Raw genomic sequence first — 21,297 nt, forward strand, 5'->3', positions numbered from 1 at the left:
ACACTGAGGTTTGGGACTGAGCACTCAGGGAAAGTGTGGTCACAAAAAGGCACAGGCTGAGTTCTGCTGTGTGAGATACACTGCACGGCTTCCCTAAGCAGAAGCAGTCTGATAACTGATAACATGCTTGCATGGGCCTTTTAACTTTAATTTTGGACATGAACCTGTTTCCTCTGGAGTTACAGGAAGTTTTTCTTTTCAGTTTTGGGAGAACCAGATTTTCCCCTCAAGCTGGTATGCAATTTAACAGTTCTCTACACACATAACACCCAGGCAGTTCTGACTCAGTTCTTCAACCTCTTTGTAATACTGCTTTAACTAACTTAATCAATATTATTTATTCATTGTGGGTTGTGTGGAGACCAAAGCCTGTGATTCATTAGTCTCACAAGAAGATACTTGTAAGTGGTCTAGTCATCCAAAATCCAATTGCTGCCCTGTATAGTTCACTCTCTCAGGGTTACTGAAACAGTAGAAAATTCAGTGTATTTTGCATGTCACTGACTGTTTCTTACAAAGGTATTTGTTTGTGTGCTGAAGAGAGATATGTGAACAAACACACTTATGAATATAAATTATATTTACTGAAGAGACTGTTTTGTCTTCTGATGTGCTACCAAAGTAATAGCAGACTTCCTTGCAACACACAGAGAGATGACATAGCACAGTGTGTTCTGTAAATCACTTCTGATTCTCATCAACTCCAGAACTGCTTTATAAATTGCTGGGGTGAGTTAAGTTTCCAGCTATCACAGTCTTATGTAATTTCCTGAGACACCTGCATATCTGCTCATGAGAAATATGTTGTAACAAGCAATAACCTGAGTAAAAATAATATAAAGATGGTAAAAGCCAGGCAAAAATATAATTTAAATGAAAACAGTAGGGTTAAATCTCTGGACAGGAGGAGCAAGCAGAACTCAGTATCACTGAGCTCTGAAATGTGCTACCTTAACAACAGGTTGGGATTAAACACAAGAGCACGAAATTCAGAAATATGACTTCAAACTCAACCAGACTTTTTATTTTCACACAGCAAAGAGAGGTTTGCTGTTTTTAATAAGAAAGACCTTTTTTTGTTCACAATGATCTTTGCACCTGTGATTTTCAGGTGTCTCTGCTTTGCTGTCTGACAGAACACTTCTGATGTAGCACAAGTTCTGCCTCTGAGGGCTTGCTCTGCAGGTACTAGTTTATTCATGGGGAGTGCATCTATCCCTGGAGTGTTTGACTTCTGCATGGAAAGAACCCTTAAGGGTTTTGTTTGTTTGTAAATAACCTCAATATGGTTTAAAAATGAATGTCAACTTGGCACTTGTGTTTGTCAAACATGTAGGAAAAACTTGTGTCACCAAGAATCAGAAGCCTGAAATAGTGGGTATGAAACACAGGAACACAGTGCAGCTCCCAATAAGCAGCCATTTGCATAAAAAAGCACACATTTGACAATGCACAGTAAGAGGCAAAGCTATGAACATCAATTATTTCCCTTCTTATGGCAGTGCAAAGCATCTCACTCCTCCTGCCCGAGAATCCTGAGGAGCTCCATGTGCTCTGGCCTGCCTGTGTTATCGCTGTGCCTTTGCCTCCCCCGACAAGGTGTGCTCGTGGGAAAAGCATTTCCTCCAGAGATCTTCAGTTCCTTCTGCACTCATCCCCATCCTCTCTCCAGGGAAAATTAACTGATCACACTAATGCTCATGCACAGGAATGGCACTTTGAAGACTTGCACATATGACAACATTAAAAATAAGGCACGATCAAGACGGACGAAGTTATTCAGAGAGAATGAAACTTAAATGGGAACTTCAGGATGCCATTTGCACATCCAGCTTCAAAGTGACCTACAGAAAATCCTACATTACCAAAATGAGCAAATGATACGTAAGTAATGAATTCCTAATAGAGATAATAGCCACAGTAAAAAGCTGAAAACCAACCCTAGATTAAACAAATTCTCACACAACTTGAAAGTACAATAAAGAATGATTTCACTGAAATGAAAATATATTTGAAAACTGCTAGGCTACAGGAAGCAAGTTTATGTGAATGGTATTTATTGACTGTAAGAACACAGCTACTGACAGAAATAAAGGCATTTTATAATGTCCTTAAAGGACTTTATTTCTTCCTGAGATTACACCAGAGTCAGGCATTGGGATTCTAGAAATTTCATAGGAAGTACTGTGCTATGCTGTTTTGGTGTTCTGGGATGTATATATGGTATCAGAACTGGCTTCCTAAAGAATGTCATATAATTATATTTGGGTATGACAGAGGCAAGGCTGCAGCCAGGTTTCCTTTATTATTATGCCATGAGGCAGAGACAATGGACTGTAATGCATTTATTTTGTCAGGCTTCTTCAGAGAGCACTTGTCATCAAACCTCTGGAGAAACCAGTACTGCCCTTGCCCAAATCCATAAAGAATAATTTGACTTTTTACTGTAATGAAATTTAATTATTCTTTTAAAACTCTTTACAGAAAAGTGGTGGCCAGCAGGAAGAAATTAGAGAATATCGCTGTAGCTTCTTGAGATGTGGATTTATAAATAGGGACTGTGGAAGACTCAGACATGTAAATCTCCAGAGTGTAGAAGTGTAGGAGGGATAGAGCAATGAAGGGTTTGCAGAGTGTTTCTTTTTAATTAGCAAGAAAAATTTTTAAAGTTGTAAATCCACTTTAAAAGAAGCTGTCTCTCAGACAAAACGTAAGATGAGCATCATCATTGCCCAGAAGCTTCTGACATCTCTAATTTCTTTATTCCCAGGGCTTTCTAGAGGGATGTGAAGTTGCTGGGTTGCTGCAGGAATTTACAGTAAACTAGGCCAGCCCTCTGGCAGCATCCAAGACTGTTGTATTAAACTGGCATCTGACAAAATTTTCCCAGCACACAAGTAGCGGATTCCCTTCATTTTCCAAGCCCAGTAACTGCTTCTGTGCACTATGCTGCTGTTACCTGCTGATGCTACAACAAATCTATGCCCTTGACAGCTTTTACTTTAAACTTTATTAAGGCTTGCACGCCTGCATAAAGACAGGTTATATTTACTTCTCTAACTGAAACTGGCAGTTCTTGTTGATATAAAACAGAGACAGAACCACTCTGGGTTAACTCAATTCACTCACTGTTTGAGAAAGACTGTTGGACTTCATTTCACTGTAGACAGCACTCTTTTTTTTAACCTCCCAAGTTGTCTTTACTTTTCTACCTCACATTCTTCTATTTGGAAAACAACTTAATTCAGATTCCCACCTTACTGTTAATTAACATTGATTTAATTTTCAGTTAGGTATATATTCAAAGTTAAGCAGTAGATACGTAAATTCCAGAAACAGGGCCAACATTTGTGCCAGACAAATCATATAAACTATACAAATCAATGAATAATCAACAAATAAGGTAATGTCAATGATTTAAACAAAAAAAGTTATTTTAAAAGTACCATTAAATAGATGCCATCAAAAGAATATTATGCAGGTTAACTTTACTGGTGCCTTTGTTAAGGAAATTCCTATCAACTAAAAAGAATGGTAATTTCAATATAGGCAAAGGAGAACAGTCATTAAGTGGGTGCTAATGAATTTGTCCTTTATTAAAATATTGTCAAACTAGAAACTGTGATCTCAGCTCATTATAGAAGTAATTGTGTTTACTCACTTATTTACTCAGCAATAGCTGAGGTACTTACTGAAATTACTTCAATACACAGCAGAATGGAGTTGAATGGCAGCAAAAAGGACAGTGAAGAGCTCACAAATTTAATTTGTTAACTACATCCAACCTATTCAAAGATAAACAGCTGGTTTCTTCAATTTATTATGGTTTACAGGTGCAAATACAGCATGTCTCAGGACCTCTGCCCTCAGCCATTCTGAGTTCTGTGGCAGTGAGCACTACTTGTTCGTTTGTGCTCTTTCTCTACTGCCCAGGCAGTGGTGACAATACCCAGGCATCCACACAGCTTGAGGATGAATTCCTCCATCCTCTACTACCATTCCTGAGGTCAGATATTAACCAGTAAAGTCATTGTTCCACAGAAGGAAAAGATTGCTGAATCAAAGTGAAATTTAGGAAGATTTTTCAGACTGTAAAAAAGATGAAAAGGGCAACTCTTGGTACTCTTCTTTAGGTATTGTGGATATTTTGAGAATTGCTGCTGATAGTGTACTGAGCATCAGCAGCAGTGCTCCCTAATTGATGTCCATGAGGCTCAAGTGGGACAAATAGCATGATTAAGCTCAATTTTCACAACATTTTGTTCTGAAGAATTCTCTTTTCAAATCAAGCAAAAAGTGGCTTATTCAGCATTCAAAAGTGCACTGTAACTGAAATCCTACAGTCATCTACATGGCCTTAAAATTAGTATTGCATATAGAAGACAATTTTTGCATTAAAGTGTGTTTTATAAGCAATTTGTACAAAGTTGTCATAAAACAGACCCAAAACAGCTTTTCTATGGTCAACTCTTCCTGTGATGGGAAAATGAAATTTTCTGGGTGAAAATGTTGTCAATTTCATCTACAAATATACAACTAGAATTCACTAGAAGTATCTAGATTAAATTCCTTATGGAGTTAAGACAAATATTTTCCAAATCAGAAAATTTAACACAGGTCATGACCTAATTTAGGAAGGACCTTTAACACCCATTAGAGCATCAGGACCAGAGAGAAGCAATATCTTTAAAAGGCTGCTCTGTACTTCCAATTATTGTTTTAAATTTGTAGCACTTGTAGATGATGAAGCCATGTATTATTGATGAAGTGTGGGCAATTTTTCTGAGCTCAGTTTTTCAGCTATCTTTGAATTCCAGCCTCCTTAAGAGTGCCAGCATGGAATCCACTGTGAGACGGGGATGAAGGCTTGAACAATATCTCAAAAACAACTACATGCTTGAGGGTGCTCCCCCTGTACTGTGTATTAGCTAGAAATTTTTAAATAAAATTCCTTTTGACCTACATGTTATTATGGAAGATCACATTTTCTGCAAGCAGATTGTCAAAAATGCAAGATGCGAGTTCTTCATGGTAACCTTTTATGGAGTCTTTCTATAAATATAATTTGCTAAAAGAACAAGTTAGAAATCGTGTTAATATTAATTGTAGCAGATGGAATTTTGAGGGGAAACAGAAAGGCTAATTTTAATTTCTTACTTAAAAATAGAGCTGTACCAGCTGCAAGTTATTCCCAGCCAACTTGTATTCACTGAAACTGAAAAAAAGACTGTCAAGCTCATGGGTAGCCAACATCCTTGCTCAGAAATCTAGAGGCAGCAGTAAAGGACTTCTGAACTTGTGATGCATTGCACACAAACCCTTCTCCCAGAACACGATGGCTGTGTTAAACTGTGTCAAATCTTAAAGAGATTTATTCTGAGGATAAGAATTTATAGCACTTGTCACCATAGGTGATATTGCCAAAGCTGTGCAGAGTATCGGCAATTAGCCTACTCTGTAGTCATGTCTGTGAGCAGAAAATGTGCTTGTTACCCAATACAGGTCTGCTTGGTATAAATAATTCTAGCAGTTATAAGTGCTGATTTACTTTAGAAACATGAAGCCTGGTCCAGCTTCAAATTCTTCAGACTTCTGAGGGATTTGAAGGTGGTTTTTTTGGTTCTTCAGCTGCTTTTATGAGATTAATTGATGTAGTATCATTTTGGGGGAAAAATTCTCTTTTGCCTTTTAAAATTCTAGATATACACACATCAGCAGTAGCAGAGGCAAGAGACAAGCCTTTCCTGCTGAAGTACATTTCATTTCTAGGAGTGATTCCTGGTATCCATTAAAACTCAGTTACTTCCTCAAGTTTTTCTAACCCTATGCCATTCAGGAGTTAGTTTTAACATTTCTTCCACTAAATTATAGAGTGTCTCACCCCTCTGAAGACACAAATGCCATTTTAGCAGATCTAGTAGCTGACTAGCCCACTAACTTGACTCAATGTCGTTTAACTTCCCCCACATGGTGACTCAGTTCATGCATTTCAGTGTAAAGCATCTCTAGTTAAAGAATCTCATATTGTACATCTGCTCATAAATTGATTAAAAATGCTTCAAAGAGACTCATTCAATGGATTAATGCATGCAGGTCATTACTGACTGTTAACTGAGATCTGAACTGATGGAAATTAATTGCTTCAGGATTAAATTAGCTTGTGCTAAGGGATTCTCACAACTTTTGAAGGGACATGCAAGAGCAGCACCATCTCCTCATCTCCAAAGTCTGCTTTGAACTTCTCTACTCTTTTTAAAAGGCCTTGTAGACATTTATAATATGTTCCTACTCTAAATCTTCTTGCATAAATTGGTGTAGGGCCCTTCCAAAGACTGCATCTTATCCTGTGTGGGTTTCAGGTTTATTTGTAGGTGAACCATGTTCAATGGTCCCTGGCTATGCTGCCAAGAGAGATGTCTTTTCTTCAGGAAGATGAGAGTTTAATGCCTTTTCATCTGCATAACAAAATGTAAATTTCTCAGTTTATCTGGTTATATATATGATTCAACTAAGTAGGGAGTCTTTATAGCAGTACCAGCAATTTTATTGTTACTAAGACTCTCATTTGAGTGCTGCTCACAGGATTTCAAGGGTTAAGCACTGCTTTTGATGTACATTATAGAATTCCTTGCTATCTCATGTTGCAGCCTTAAAATCCAACTGTACTTTGTTATCAACTATTTAACATTTCTTATCTAGGGTTATTTTAAGCCTGCTTTCTAAATAAAAAAGATGGTTAAAGAGGTGGGCAAGATCAAGACAGGTGTGATAGCATTATATTCTCATGTCTCAGCCCCAGCTGATATAATATATACCGGTTTTATATAATAATGTTTTTTATCTGTACTTGCAGTTTTACACTGGTTGAAGCAGAGTTAACTAATTTAATAAGTATCTGGTTATGTCCAAACTGACTGTTGAGATGTGTGAGGGGAGAGAAGTTGAAAAAAATTATATATATATGTATATATATATATATATATATATATATATATAACATCTGTGTATATATGTGTGCAAAAGTACACAGTTAAAATACTCTGCTGTATGTGTGCTCTGGGTTTTTCCTTCAAAAGTTTAAATTTATTGACTTTAAAGTCTTTATTAATTCAAGACAAGATCTGAACAACTAAGAGCTCCTTAAATTTTGAAGTAAAACAAAATCTGACTTCAAACTGGCACATGGCAAATTCAGGCTGACACTAATCACTATGGACAGGCAGCTTTACTATCATATCCTTACTACAACGTCAGAAGATGAGCTAAGAAAGCAGCCTATTTTTACTGCAAAACCCAGAAGAGCATAAATGTTCTGGCAATAAAGCCCTTTTGAACACAGAAAATAAAAACAGTGTTTCCCTAATCCTTGTCAAAGAAAAAATAATGGCAAGTGCTTAGAGTGAACCTAATATTTGCATAACTTCATTAAATTGGCAGATTCTTTTTCTAAAATTCCATTTAGCTATCATTCATTGGAGGTGAAATACATTAAGCACTTGTGGAAAAGAGTTTGGCAACTAAATCTAAAAACTAGGTTAAAAATTCAGAGTACCCACTTATACCACATGGTAGGGGTATGCAGCAGCTTAAATGTGAGCCCCGAGTCCTTAAATGACCATAAGGATATAGTCCTGGAACTAAAGCAAGAATTGTTCATTTTTCTCTCCCTCTCCCCTGACATATACATATAAATATATATTTCTCATACATATATACATATATGTATATTGTAAGAATTTACACCTTTTCCCATCAGATTGGGAAAAAAGTCATAATCCTCAACCTCAATTTACTATTTGCATCTTTACTGAGTGAAGCAACACAATCCTTCTGAGTGCAGGGAGGCAAAAACAGTTCTTGTGGTTTTCTGTTTTGGTTGGGTTTTTTTTGGTTTTGTTTTTGTTGGGTTTTTTTTGTTTGGTTTTTTTCTGATGTGGTTTGTTTTGTTTGTTGTTTTTTTTTTCTTTTGCTATCACCAAAAATCTGTATTAAGACCATCACTCTACAGTCTGCTGGGTCTTCCTTTTAATGCTGCACAGCACAGGTATTCTTGCAGTCATAAAAGGTTCAATGGTGTGCAACCTTTCATAAGCTTTACTTAGAGATTTTTTGTTCTTATTACCTTTAAAGAACAGCTCTTCAATGGACAGAATGCATTGGTTAGTAGAAATTTATTATCACAATTATGCTATGCTGATATGTATTGACTGATTTTCCATTTCACTTTTTACTCCTGATGTGCCTATCTTGCTCCTAATCAGGGAAATTTAGCTGGCTATGGGTATCTTCTGGACAATAAACTAGTTTCTCAAAAGACAAACAAATCACAACAGAATTAATTTAACATTTCATTAGAACTTTGGCTCTTTTTACCTGTTAGAAAAGTTTGTCTGGGTTATTTAAAAAGTGAAACAGAGATGTAGAATCATGTCTGTGACAAAACCCCTGTTATTGATGAGTGCAAGTCACCTCTCATCACTGGCTTCTAAAATTTTGGCATCTGGAAAAACTAATGAATGCTTTATTCCTTCTGTAGAAAGAAATTGAGTACTTACAGAGTGTGACTGCACACCTGGTATGGAGGCATTTAAAATAGCTGGGATTAAAAGTCCACAAAAAACACACTCCACTGTCTAGGAAAAGTCCTGATTCCTGGACTAGCCATATACTTCTAAAAATCCAAGTAAGCAATAAGATTCTCATCTACTTTGTCATTATGGCTAAATTAACATCACAGTATAAACTTAAAATTAATGATCTGTAACTCTCATTGACATCTATAAACATATGTGCTAATAGTGTATATGGACAATTTGACAATCAAAGGACTTGAAGACAATTTTTAATCCATTTTAGTTTGGTTATGGAAAAGCTGTGCTATAATTTCTTTTGTGTATTTTGGCTAGTATTTAAATTATTTTAATCTTTTCTGTGTGAAAATTTTATAGAGAATTTAAAAATCTCACATTTGACCGAGTTCCTCCAAAATAGGGCAAGGAAATTTTTCATGGAATCCTGCAACTATTGTGATGGCTTTAATGACTTTGCCCTAAATTTTAACCTGCAATGAACAGAGCCAATCCACAGTATTATTTAAAAAGTAGTTTTCTGCACAGCTCAAGAGACTACATTATAAATAAAAAAAATTTCACTGGTGACTGCACTGAGCAGTATTGCCTAATTTGAGGAGAAGGTGTGAAAAGCAAAATCTGATTATGACATGCTAAATGTAATTATAAAAGTACTCCAAACATGTGTGACACATTGTAGACATTTCAGGAAACAAATTTAAGGTGGGGAAAATAAAACAGTGCTATAAAACTTTGCATGAAACTTTCTATCACAAGGTATCATTGAGACAAGTGCTTTAGGAGAGGTCAAAGGAAAGATGAGACTCTGCAGTCGAGCATTTCCTAGAAAATACAGAACTATTAAGCACTTTACTTCTGGAGTTATGTCAAGACATGATTTTGCCTCAGGTCAGGAAGTGGTACTCGTCTCATATAATAACCTTGTGCAGTTCAAGACTTTTATAAAGGCTTCACATTTTTTTGTTTTTCTGAGGGATGCATTTCCCACTGCCGGACACCAGGATGCTTGAATGTGCTGACAATTGCTCTAATGTAATCCAATTGTGTCTGTAGCATGACTAGTAATAAGATCTGCTATTATGCCATTTCCTTGTTACAGGGAGATCATGCATTATAGGCATCCATTTATGTAGTTCCTGAAAATGCTTGGCTCCCTGCTGACTAATCTTACCAATATTTTCACCTTGCAGTGTGTATATTATATACTAACCAGCAACACTTTGTGGGTTTTTTTCCTTATTCTTTTAGTCTCACCTTCTATTTGTTTTTCCAAAGTCTTGAATTCCTCAAAGCTGATTTGCTTTTTTCTAGGAACTGTAAAATCCAGCCCTGGGGCAGCTGCATTTTTTTCAGCCTTGCCTTTAAGTGCTATAGCAGGTAACATCTGTCCTAACTCATTGGATTATAAAATGATGTGATCTAAGGAGACATCTGACAAGTTACAATGGATGCCACAAGGTAATTGCCACAAGTTTGTAAAATGCACAATGCTTTTCAAGGCTGGCTATTCCCTACCTGCCCTGCTTCCTAAACAAGTAACCAACTGTATCAACCAGTTCCTGTTCTTTTAAAAATAACCTTTGTTCTTATTGCTTATCCCTGCAAGATACCTGCCTTGTCCCCAAAACAATGAGACCATTGATAGAGAGTGTTGGAAATGGCAGTAGAACATTGTACTTTGATTGTTGCCCTCTAAAATTCCCCTAGGAGGGAAAATTGGAAGAACAAGTAAAATTTACAAATTGTTTTTCTACAATTAATCTTGTTAAAATCTGTGTTGCTTCAGCTACCTCTAGATCTCTTAAGGGTTTTGATTACACCAAAATACACATTTAATGTAAAATTTATTCCAGTATATCTGCAAGGAGCTGCAATGTCTAAGGCATGCTGAAACAGAACTGCTATCATAAATAAAGTTCAAAAAGACATTTGTACAGATGCTGCTTCTGCATAGTCACACCTTTGCTATTTAAATAGCAGAGAAGCAAACAAATACCATGCAGAAATGGAATTCACATTGGCAAGCCAAGTGCTACCCCAATACAGTGATAAGAATGTTATCTGTGTTTGATTTGTTGCACACAATTCAAACATATTTCAAAAGTTTATAAAGCTGGAATTTAAAAGCATCTATTACTGCTAGCGTTTAGTTTTCTCTTCAAGTGTGACATGAAATGATTGAAGATTAAGTAGAGAGAGATCAGATTGAAATAATAGGAGCTCCTTACATGCTAAAAGTAAACATTTCCTAAAAAAATTCCAAGTTAATGTTAAAGGAATCCTTTAGAAAGTGGCATAATGTTATTTAAATACTGAACTTGATAGTTGTATTTGTTGTTATTAGTGAAAATTACACATAATAAAAATTGATATGACACTGTAAAACTGTAAAACATTGTAAACCTATGGAAAAACACAAATACCTCTCCTTTGACCCTCTGTGTCACCTGAAAAATGGGATTTCAGTGAAGCCAGGACCTGTTAAGATACTGAGATGTGGCATTTGAAGAGCAGCTGGGGAGGACGGAATGTCCTTTCAAGCCCTTCACATTTGTGTCTCCTCATCTCTCACTGCATTGGGAGATCCATCTTGGCTTCCACTGAGAGGCTTTGCACACAGGGGATGAAGTTTTTCCTGGAGCTTTTGGAAATTTTTAGCCAGCAGGCACTGTTTGTTGAGGTGACTCACAGGAAGCACACAATGTCTGTAATGATCATTACTCTCTGACATCTCCTGTAGGTTCAGCCCTTCCACCCCAAGTCCCCAGGAGGCCTCAGGTGGTGTCTGGTTTAGTGTCTAACAAGAGCTCTAAATCAGATTCCATGGGCATTAAAAATGTTAGAAAACAAAATACTGATAAAAGGAGAGCTGGATGTTTTTCTCACAATTGAGCTGCTGGATGCCATATTCTAACAAATGTAGCTGGCTTTACTTTAGATTATTATTTGCTTTAGATTATTTTCCTTGAGAGTTTTGTTAAAAAAAGAAAAGAAAACAAAAAACTTAAACAGCATGTATTGTACAGAATATTAGATACATATTTCTGTATGTTTTACATTTACATTTCATATTTTATCATTAGATACATGAATTTTTGTGAGGTTTCCTCAGCCTCTATTAAGCACACAGCGTTCTAGTTTACAGGAGAGGAAAGGAAGTTAATTTAGGTGTTAATTTGGAAGGTCATGTAGCTGGATCATTTGTACACATTATTGCAGCCTGCATTGTATGGCTTTTTTTCCACAGCTGTATCCTTTGAAATTCTACAAATCACTTCTCAGAGAGAAATCCCTTCAACATAGGGAAACATCTGACCACAGCAGTTCAAAATAGAAATATTGTGACATATCACATCACCAGTCAGCTGGTGAATATCACCAATAGCTACCACACACACTAAATTAACTCTACAGGCAATAAAAATAACTGCACCCACAACTATGTGAGATTTGATCAAGTCTTTGGGTTTGCCATTTGGGAGACCACATTCCTGTGTAGTTGTTTGTTTCCTAGTGTTGTTCCTTGGTAATGTAAGGTCAGGAACTTTTTTTTTTGTTCATGACAGCTGATTACCTCATTTTATACTTTCTATAAATTCCCAGGTCTTAAGCAGAACCAATTCCTTTTGACCAGTGGTGGATTTTACTACTTTTGCCTCAGCCACCCTTCATATCCCCTCCATCCTATTTGCTGTGGCCTTCAAATTGCCTGCACTGAACTGAAACTCAGTCTGAAAGCATCACTTGCATTTCGTCTCTGTTACAGCCCCTACTTTTAAACCCAGTTTCTCAGTTGCTAAAATGCATTACTGGGCTGTTCTTTGGGCCTGTGGCACTGCCTGAATAATGGTGCTTTCCATGAACTATGGACACCTTATTTGTAAGTTAACAATAATAACATTGTGAAAGTCGATTTCCAAGGAGAAAATCGAAACCATGACAGGTGGAACTTTGTATCAGACCTTCAAGGCAAGAACAGGAGCAGCAAAACCAGCTCCCTTAGGCCCTTTCTATGGACGTTGGCAACACATACATAAAGTCAACCACCTATTGCCTGAGGGTCTATATTCATGTTCCAAGCCTACTTGCAAATTTGAATACATTCCTCCCCCTCACAAGCAGCTCTAAAGCTGACAATTCCTGTCCTATGCTTCATTTCCTCGACAATGTCTCAGTTGTGAGAAAAGAGACAAAGTTGCTGTTTTGATTAATTGATACTTTGTTTATTCCTTTTCTAAACATTACTAGAGATTCAACTTCTTTTAAAGTTTATAAGAGGAAGGGGAAAACAGCAATTGTGAGACAAGAGGTGTTACCTCCCCTTCTCATTGCCTACAGACAAACAGCAAAACATTAATATTTACAGATGTGTGATAAGGAATTAATCATCCTAGGCCACTTTCAATCATTTCCATACTGTCCTAAATCTGTGGTTCAACTCTCATAGCCTCTTGTCAGCATTGCAAATCGCCTCAATTGTCCTTGGGGGCAGAATGATGCACTTCAATCCTGTTCCTAGTGGGGGTTGTCCCAGGTTTCCTACAGCTCACTATTAATGGGACACCACTCTGAATGTCTTGTCCTAAGGCCTGGCAGGCCAGCCTAAAAGAAAGGATCCAAAAGGTACTAGGAATATTTTCCTTTTTTAACTTTTTTTTACTCTCAATTCTACATCATGTTAATTGATAGTGTGACCCAAAGCATGCAAGAATCAAGCAAAAAGACTAACTTAGCCCAGAAACATCAGTGATTTTTCATCTCTCTCTCTCTGCAGAAAGTAATGAATTAGATGGTTAAAACATTTTTCCTCCGTCTGATCTTTTAACTGGATTATCAATGTCCTCCTTTGATTTTCTCAATGGCTTATTTTAGGAGGAAGGGAAAATATGAATTCTAAGGCTGCCATCTCCTTTGAAACAGAATTTTAAAAGCTGTGATGTAAGAGGGGTAAGAAGGAAGCAACCAGGGTTTGTCTCAAGTGTTGGTCTCAAGACAAGCAGAATAGGGAAAATCAGAGTTGTGGACATTCTTAGTTCAAATGATGAACCAAGCATTCACAAGATGCTGATTTGGATAGAAAGAAGCTGGCAATTATTTTAATATCTGAAGAATAAAATCTAAAAAGCAGACATAAGGAGGGCGATGAGAAAGAGGAGAAAATACAAACATCATGAGACTGGGCAAAAATGAACTGAAACACTTTCCAGCATGTATTTCTATTGAGTACCTGTACTTAACTCATACACAAGGCTGCATCCCATTCTTAAAAAATGGTTAGCTCAGCTATATTTGGCATACATCATACCAGACAGGAATTTTGAATTTATTTTGACAAGATTTTCCTCCGTTCTAAGCAAGGTGTAGCCACTCTGACATTACAAAACCCATTGTGAGTAGACATAAAATGGTAAAGGATTCATTCTGTTTGTCCCAGTTAGTATTTGCATTAAAAAATTAATTTGCAATATCGTAAACATGAGATCTAAATTGTGCCAATTAAAGCAAATACTTCAAATCCAAGCTCAGAAAATCTCAAATATGTAACTATTAAAATATAGAGAGAGTATTTAAAATACAAAAAGCCTTGCTAAAGAATATGAGGGAGGCTAAAAGATGTGCAGGTTTTCAGTTCAGTTGTTCATGCTGTCACACTGAAAGGGCAAATAACAGTTTGGATAACACCTGCAAAATAACCCTCTACTACACCTCTTTATGAAATGTGTTTTCTTATTGAGTATATTAAAATAAATTACTGTGGAAACATGCACTTTTCATTTAATGATCTAACTTCTGTATGGAAAAAAGGTTTAGGTAAAAAAGGAGGCAGAGAATTAGAAAACACAAGGTATTTAATCTTTCAGCCACCTGATTAACCCCAGGACAAATCTACAGATATCTTACACAAGAGTCACACTGCAGAAAGGAATTAATTTTTAAAGTTGGTTGAATATTTAATCTGTAAAAAAAATACTGCTATGAAAAATTTTGCCATAAATACTTCATATAGATCTTGAACTCAGTTCTGAAACAGACATCATAACCCCCATTTTGACACATTAGGAAACCAGCAAGTTTTTTAATTGTTAAACTTCAAGTTGGACTGCCTGCTTTTTGAACAATGGAAATTTTAAATGGAAATAACTTGGGATGGAATATCTTGCATGTGGACTGGAGTGTTCAGCATCTTTTAATTCTGTTTTCTAAGTGTTCCAACAGTGACAAAATCATAGTTCAAAAATTTAGGGTTATTAGTACCATAAGCCTGCATAAATCTAGGAGAAAAAATTACCTACACATGGATAAGATCTGGCAAACTTTAACATGTCTTGCATTCTGGATCTCTAGGAGTTTGAAACAGATACTTCAGTCAGAACATTTTCACTACAGATCTTTTTTATATATCCCTGAAGAATGCTGAGGATTATTTTATTTTCAATACTGTCTTGTTGCAAGCTTACAGAGCACATAGTAAAGATCAGAAAAATGTCACAGAACACATCACAAGTACTCACAGACTCCCAAATAGAATCAAGGTTCAAAATAAACAAACATTGTCTTTAAAGGACATAGATGAGATTTTAAAAACATCTCAAAGACTGATTTTAACATTTTCAAATGAATTATCCATCTGCTGAAATTTTCAACTATGCTAATATACAGAGAATTCAATATACACACAATTTGATAATTATTGCTCTACTTAATGGTTTTATAAAGTGACTTGGGAGCTGAGGCCCCAGTGAAAGCAAGTGAAATTGAGGTTCTAAGCATGTGAACTAGGAATTCATTGTGTTCCTTTTAACATGCTCATTCTCATGCTTTCTTTCATATAATATGGAAATAGAAAGCAAATCTGGAGCCATCAGAATGTGAAAGCATCTAATCAGCTCCCTTCACACTAATTAATCGTTGCTCCTGAAGCTAAGCATATGTTCAGTGCAGATTAGGGCCTTCATATCAATCCCCCCAAAAATTTAAGGATTCTCTCTATAGTGGCAGTATAGGCACTTTGCAATCAGTTTTAATTATTATTAAACATCTGTCTCCTCAAACACCTACACATTGCTTTCAAAATTATTCCTATATTTTTGTTAGTTTGTGCTTGTTCAGAGTCATCTGCACAGATTCTGCACATATGGTCATGTTTCATTTACAGCAAGCAGTGTAAAACTACTTCTGGATTAAAACATTAATGTCACAAGTTTTTCAGTCTCACAAGAGCAAGAAATGCTAAAGGTGCTTGATTCTCTATCAGAAGATGGACAAAGCATTACCTTGTAGGACTCTTGCACTAATCTGTAATCTCAAGGCAGAATTCAGTAGTGGTGGATTCACTTTTTGTTCATGTGAACAGACAAAAAATCCAGGGTTCATTTACATTCAGAAGATGGTCAGTATCTTCTTGACCTAAAGTGCAGACAGCTGGAATGACGCAAGATGATTATTTTCCCTTTCTTCATCATCATAACAGACTGTTAGCTATTGTCACTAGCAATTTCTTTACAATCAAGTTCTGCTTTGATTTACAGCCTTGAAAATATTGCAGTCATCCTAAAAATTGTTCTGAAAGCTGCCAAATATCACTTCTTTCTAAGTTTAGAACAGCCCCTGGTACAATCAAAAGAAAAAAATATTTCAAAACTCATGAAAATGGGTCTGTTGGGGAAGGTTTTTCTGCACATGCAGACTGTTGACTCTGAGGGAATTACAGAGGAGATCGTATCTCAATATCAAATGTGCTTCTGGAACCTGAATATGGAATACAGGGAGAAAACTCAGTCCAGGCACCATGTATCAATTACAGCTAGGAGGCCCCCAGAGAACCACATTACCTCCCATTAATTATGAAGTATTAGCCCTAATCTCCTGTAGAGTGAGAATATTGCTGTACACTGATAATAGGCCCTAAAGGAGTGGTTCATTCTTTGCTCCTCCACTGTTTGAAGTTTCCAAGCCAAAACACTGTAAAGCTACAGAATCTCACCTCATCCAATGCTGCTTCCTGGCTGAAAAGAATCCCACAGATGGTGTTTCTGTAAGAGACCTCAAGAAGAAGCTTTGCAGAGAAAATAAACACACAGCAATAAACCATAGAGCCATGTTATTTATCCTCAGATGCTATCAGCTTCTACTGAAACGATTGATTCATTCTGAAGCTGTAATTTCACTCCTTTGCTGAATGGATTCATAATGTTGTTTCTTTTTATTTCAGCTGATAATACTTCGGCTTTTTCTAATACCTATCTCTTTTTTTTTTTTTTTTTAACTAATTCTTAGCTGCCAGTTTTGGTTTTCTTTAATGAAAAACTGTGACTAGGGCGCAGATTCCAAAAAAGGAACTGACTTTAGAGTTTGAAGGAAAACCCATTAAAAACAGTAAATATCAAAAGCTCCAAACATTTTTAAAAATTGGTAGCATGAATCTTCTTATTACCGGATGAATCTCCAGAAGTAAAAATTAAGTGAGCATACATAATCACTTCTTCATAAGTTTTTTCACCCACAGGTATCAAGAGAGACCCACTGAAAAAAACCACATTCCTCATTTGATTGATTTCAGCTCAAAAACTGTTTTAATATAGAGTTGCAGAGAAATGGAGGGGAAAAATGCTCAGTCAATCTAGCAGAGGTCATGGATGAATGCATGCCAATAATTTAATACATAATGCAAATAGTAAATAAAGAAGCACAGCTCAGAGAACATGAAGGCTTCCTACTTGCAGCCAAGCACAGTCAAATGTCACCTGCTTTCTTGCAGAACAGCTGAGCAACTGTGGAAGAAAGTATTTTGCAAAATGATTGCTGTTTATACTGATGAAAATTGGAAACCATTAGCTGCTGCTTTCTAGCTTCCACATGCAGTCACCAACAAATAAGAAGCAGACTGAAAGCCAACGTTAGTTAAAAATACCAGTGAATGAGACATTGCTTTGAGAAAGAGATGGCCACACGGGTCACAACCTGCTGGACTAGCTGGATTCCTCTGAGCTCCCCAAAGTAAATACCACTGCACTTCTGTGTGACAGGGGCAAGGGAAATAAGGGCTGTGACATGTCTGTGATGTGATTAGATATTGCCAGCCAACAAATACACCAAATGCCTTAGCACTGAGAGAAGAAAAAAAAAATACATGGAGATGGTGCCTTAGCATTTGCAGTGTACAGTAAACAACCACTAATAAAGTTGTGTTCTGTAAATGGTGGATAAACAATTTTGATTTTATTCATGTTATTTCAGGAGCATCTTAGTAAAATCCATCTGAGACACTGAGTAAATTTAAACATAACTTTAAGTACCTGAATATTTCTATGGAGCGTGATGATCTTATGCAGTTATGAGGGCTGGTACAGAATCTAGTCTGAGAATGCTGATCTACAGAATAGTTGAAAGAGAAAGAGGAAAAAGTATTTTGGTAAGCAGTTGTTTTCTTTACTAGAATTTTCTAGAAAGAAGTCAGTACTTAGAGTGGATTAATATTCAGATGAGAATTACTATGCACATTCTTCCATTTATTGAGATAGTATTTTAATTTGATTTTAATGACTGCAAAGCGCTCCAAGACATTTGCAGGAACACTGCTATATACTGGCTGATTGCATTATGAATTTTTAGTGTGTCACTTTTAGCACAGAGGAAAAGGAGTCAGAGAAGTGCAGGTACCAACAAACTGGATTTTTCAGTAAAAAAGTGGCCATAAGGCAATGTTAATACTCTGTGCAGCCCTGACTGCTTCCTCTCCCTTGTATTTGCACAATGGTTTGAAATTCTTTTGTGCTATATTCTGTGTCTTAGGTTTACATGCCGGAGCTGCAGAAGTACCTCATTATTTGGTTTAAATTATTTTTGAAGAAAATATTTGACATAGAAACTGCTGCTCTTGAAAGCAAGAGGCTGGACTTCTGACATTAACTCCAAAAAAGCATAAAAATCCTTCATGCAAGTTACTACATAGAGCCACTGCTCCTCATAGCTGACTACCAACATTGCATAAACTGGGTATCTCTTTAGCAGTTCAAGCTGTAAGATTACTCTTCTGAGTGCCCACCATAATAAATTTATTCAATGTATGTGAGTTAGCAACTTCATCGGTGTTTTAACCTGAAGGGAAGGTGGTAACAGTCTGCCAGGCCCTGTTATACTTGAAGCTTTCAATATTGCTTTATGTCACTGTTGGCATACAGATAAAACAAACAGGCTTTAGAAATTCACTTATTCATACTGCAGCCTAAAATCAGTTTATCAACATCAAGTGAATAATGGAAGTGAGGAAATGGTTTTGCCTGTACAGAACTGGTGGACACTGTTTTTTCATCACCCCACACCTCTCACAAACTACTCTCCTATCACTACCCAGCCTTTCCTACTACAAGGTAAAAGCAAACATGAAGGGAGTCTCCACATAGAAGGTCTCTGTGGCAGGAACACAGGAATTCAGGTCACCAGCAGAGATGAACACGGTATCCCATCCACTTTGGTTACGCTGATTTATGACAGATGAGGCTCTAGGTCTTTACACAACCTGTCATCTCGTGCTTGTGGCTCTCCCAGGCACAGCAATCCAAACTGCATGGTCAGGATTGAGAGAGTGACAATCAAAGTAAAAAATCAAAGAGATTTCTTACACGCTCCTGTATGTTTTGTAAATCAAACATGGAAAAGCCCAGACTAGAGCCTTTCAGCAAAGCTGCTTTTTAAAGAATTATACAATTTTTCTAGCTATCCAAACATACTACAGGTGTATCATTTTCATTAAGTGCCCTGCAGACTTGGGAGTACCATGCTTCACACGGTTTTTCTTGCCTGGTATATTGCTATAAACTGTTATGATATTTTAGCTCAGTCAGTCATAGCCTAATGTATCTCTCCATCATTGACTCTGCTGATAATTGCCTGGAAGGATGCCAGGGGACAGATTAATATCTGTTCTTAATATCACCACTCCAAATATAAACAACTTTCTTTCTGTATTTCACATGAGACAAGGGAGGTTGCTGACAGGTATTTCTTTCTCTTATTTATGCCAAAATTTTTGTTACTGGGATATCCAGAGGACAATTCCCACAATGTAAATTTGTGTAGCTCTTCAAAATGCCAATGAAAATTACCACTTTGATTCAATTTATAGTGCTACATTAATTACACATGTGACCTCATTTTATTGTCTTGTATTTCAGGTTGTTTTGACATCACCTAGGATATCCTTGCCTGTAAATATATTAGGATCCTAAGTATTTATTACATTCAGAGGAAAATATTCACTTTGATACGTATTTGTGCAGGTGCAAGTTCAAGCACAAGAATACACATCATTCATTTAATATCTTATAATTTTTATTAGAAAAAGCCATTTCCTACTGATCACATTCATGTAGATTTCTGGTTGGTTTATTTCATTTCCTGTAAGAATTCACAAGCTTCTCTCCACAGAGTTTACTGAGTATGCAGGAGGGTGATGGACAACCCACAGTGTAACTGTGACTGGCTCCTGGGCAAGAACATTCCCATCACAGTCTCACCCAGACTAACAGATATTTTCAACCTGCTCTCAGTAGGTGGCCTGATTAATAGCCTTATTTCCCCCCTCAAAATGGAAAACTGTATTTTACTTCTTTTGTGGAGGAAAAACTGAGGCATAAGGAATTTGAAGGTTTGCCTGAGCTCAGCCCCCTATGCAGTGCCTACACGTGACGCAGAATGGGTTGGAGTTCCTGCCAATTTAGCCCCTAATTACCATAGTAATTAAATAAAACTGGCTTCTTGTGAAGCTGAAACTGGAAGGAGTGATATATTATCCTCTTTTTCAAACTGTACCTGTGGTTCATATTGGCATGCTTCAGTATGAGCACTCCATCTCCCCCACCCAGAAAGGGCTTCCCCCCGAAGAGAACCCCCCTTATTTTGGTGGATTATATATCAGGAGATGACTTTTTGCTTGTGTTCTAATCATGGTTTGATTGACTGGTTCATCTACTGGGAAAATCTTATAATCTGTATCCCTACTGTTTTCTTCCCTTGTTGGGAAATATTATTATTTCATTTTCTTATGTTGTCTGTATATCACAAAGAATCAAAATTCACCACGAGGAAAGCATATCATTCATTCAACTGAGATAAGAACAGACACAGAATCAAGTCACAGAATCATTGGCATACAGCATAGAATGATACACATTGGCTCACACTTCAACAAGTGATTAATTTAAATCAGGGTTTATAGTTTTTCACAGTGAAGGTCTGTCCAATTACTCAAAACTGCCCAATTCACACCAAATTGATAAAGTAGTTTGTGAGATTTCAATTAAGTGACCTAGGTTTTAAAAGAATCCTAAGCAAAACGCTTTTTACAATTCTGAAATTCACTTCTGCAAAAGAATTTCAAGCCTGCTTTTTTTTCTATATTTTATTTTATTTTATTATTATTTAAATTTGTGGTATGAAACCTAGATGGCTTGGCTAAACTTACATAAAGTTCTTAAGATAAAAAAAAGGCACAACTTCTAACTTTTATTCTTGTCAGAAGATGGCAGCAGCAGTATCCAGCCCCACTGTTCCACGACTTACATGGCACCACTGATTTAAGTAATATTTTCCTACATCTCCACTCCGTAAGATGGGTGCACACATATCAAGGGTATTTGGATTGCAGGTTACAACTGCTCCCTGGTTTCCTATTATTCCTATAAAAATGAGCCCACTGCTGCCATTC

This window comes from Poecile atricapillus, chromosome 6 (assembly GCF_030490865.1).
Source record: "Poecile atricapillus isolate bPoeAtr1 chromosome 6, bPoeAtr1.hap1, whole genome shotgun sequence".
Classification (NCBI taxonomy): Eukaryota; Metazoa; Chordata; class Aves; order Passeriformes; family Paridae; genus Poecile; species Poecile atricapillus.